Consider the following 2500-nt stretch of genomic DNA (forward strand, 5'->3'; position numbering starts at 1 on the left):
AGAGAGAGAGAGAGAGAGAGAGAGGAGCAGCGCGAGAACTTCTGGGTAAAACAAAATGTCAACCTGCGTAGTTCGGCTCGATTCGAAAAGTTAAGCCGTAGCATCTTTGTAGACGACCAAATTAATCTACTTTTGTGTTTTAACATCATTTTTTATCTTTGTTTTCGTTAATTTGAACGTCCACACCGATAGAAAGTACTATTCAGAAAGAGACAGAGATAGAGAGAGAGAGATAGGAGTAGATCTTGCGAGAACTTACGGGAAAAACAAAATGGCGCCTCGCATAGTTCGGCTCGATTCGAAAAGTGAAATAGCCATAGCATCTTTGTAGACGACCAAATCAGCTTACTTTTGTGCTATAAACGTCATTTTTTTCTTTGCTTTTGTCAATGGAAGTGGTTATTCTCACCCCGGGGGTGAGAATCCATGTCTCGCTATTTTCAATCCCTCGTTTTACCGGAAAAGACTCTAGAGGAATCATGGCTGAGGTTAGCGGGCATGACCATGGGTTGGGGGGGGGGTCAGGGCTGATGCTCATCAACATCATGTTCGTCACAGTTCGTGTCTGAATAATCAGTCAGTGTTGTCAGTTTGGAGCCAAATCCCAGAAATTTGGCTCTTTTGGATCATGTCTGGCCTGCAGAATTTCATTAGGCTCTCTCGTCCTTTTTCGGCTCCAAACTCCAAATGTTCAACAAGAAAGGGAAAGATGAGGTAATAAAAAAAGAAAAACAAAGAATAGAAGAAAAACAAAATTGAAAGTGAAGAAAAGAGTTTGGACAGCTTAATTATTAAACTAGTTTTAAACACGATTTAACTATATATTATATAACGACCTCGCACATTGGGTCTGAATAATTTACAACCCTTCTACTGTCGTGCAAGAGCATATTTTATTGGCTCGTGCTTGTGTCACATTACGTTTGTAGACGCATCAGTTCCTTGAACCATAATTTATTGTGTGTAGGTAGAGAGTGAGAGGCTTGCCATCGCAGAGTGTGTAAACAACGAATGGTCCGGCCGGCAGCCATTCCCACATCCCACTCAGTAGCATCGGTAGTGAGCCTTTCTTCTTTTTTTTTATACTGGAGAGGCGAAAAATGTTTTTATATAATTATTAAATAATTATTATTCGTTCCCAGCCACATGCAGTTACAAGCCACCAAGGGCCCAGGGGATTTTATCGGCCTGCGAGAGGTCAGGGAGGAGTCCTCGCCTTATGCCCACACCGGGGAGGGAGTTACAAGTATTCTCACCGGGAGGTGGGGGGAGGAGGTGAGAATAGCGAGAAGCAGGGTTATTCTCACCTGGGGAGAGAATAAAGGTGGCCTTTGTCAATTTGATATTACAATCATCCACACTGATAGACAGTAGGCCTTTAATCCAAAATTAGGAAAAACAGGTCTTGTTTCACACCGGGTGAGAAAAGCCAATGATTGCAAGTCTCACCCGAGGTGAGAGGTCGATCATAATTTTTATTCTCACCCAGCCCGGGGTGAGGATAGCCACTTTGGACTTCAAAACTAAAAGATGCCTTACTGATATTCATGTATTTTAAACCTGAGAATATAATCTAGACCTAGATCTAGATCTCTAGATCTAAATCTAGCTAGCTGCTGGAGTTGGAGGAATCACAATTTGAAGAAAGGAACAATCATACAATGTCATAATTTCAATCGAGCAGTCACCCTCTCTATTTCTCTGCCTCTCTCTCTCTCTGTGTATCGCTCGCATTCTCTTTTTCTTTCTTTGTCTCTGTCTTTCTTTCTCCCCACCTATTTCTCACTCATCTTCCTCTTTTCCTCCTGCCAACTGGGGCATGTCATATTGCTAGCACTCCCCCCTGCTCTCTCTCTCTCTCTCTCTCACACACACACACACACACACACACACACACACACACACACACACACACACACACACACACACACACACACACACACTACCGGGTCAGGGCGCTGAAACTTTCGGAAATCACAAAGTCAAAATGGTTCCGTCAAAATAATTCCCCTACCGGGTCTGTATACTTCGTTACTTTGTTCCCGGTTACCAGGGCTGTACTGCAGTAGTATAGATCTGTATTTATATAATGGGAGTGTATACAGACCCGGTAACCGGGAATAAAGTCACAAAGTATACAGACACGGTAGGGGAACTCTTTTGTGATTTCGGAAACTTTCAGCATCCTCTTGGCTCAAGGTAGAACTAGATATCTAGGTTCTTCTAGATCTATGGCCTAGGTCTAGATCTAGACAGACAGATATAAATCATTGATCTAGTTTCGAGGCTAGCCTAGATCTAGACTGTAGATATCTAGATCTAGATTCTAGATATCTAGATCTAAAACTAAATGAAGATTGCGGATGTCTTTTCGATGAACGATCGTTTTTCCCCTGTTTTGGAGTTAGAGGAATCACAATTTGAAGAAAAGAACAATGTCATAATTTCAATCGAGCAGTCTCTCTCTCTCTCTCTGTATCGCTCGCATTCTTTTTTTCTT

General features: G+C 42.2%; 1 protein-coding gene across 1 annotated transcript in view; it reads right to left on the bottom strand.

Annotated features, from left to right (window-relative positions):
• LOC101851193 (marginal zone B- and B1-cell-specific protein) overlaps window positions 1–2500 on the bottom strand; it is a 12050-nt gene that overhangs the window by 8773 nt on the left and 777 nt on the right. The window lies entirely within an intron of this gene.

This window comes from Aplysia californica, unplaced genomic scaffold, assembly GCF_000002075.1.
Source record: "Aplysia californica isolate F4 #8 unplaced genomic scaffold, AplCal3.0 scaffold00227, whole genome shotgun sequence".
Taxonomy (NCBI): Eukaryota; Metazoa; Mollusca; class Gastropoda; order Aplysiida; family Aplysiidae; genus Aplysia; species Aplysia californica.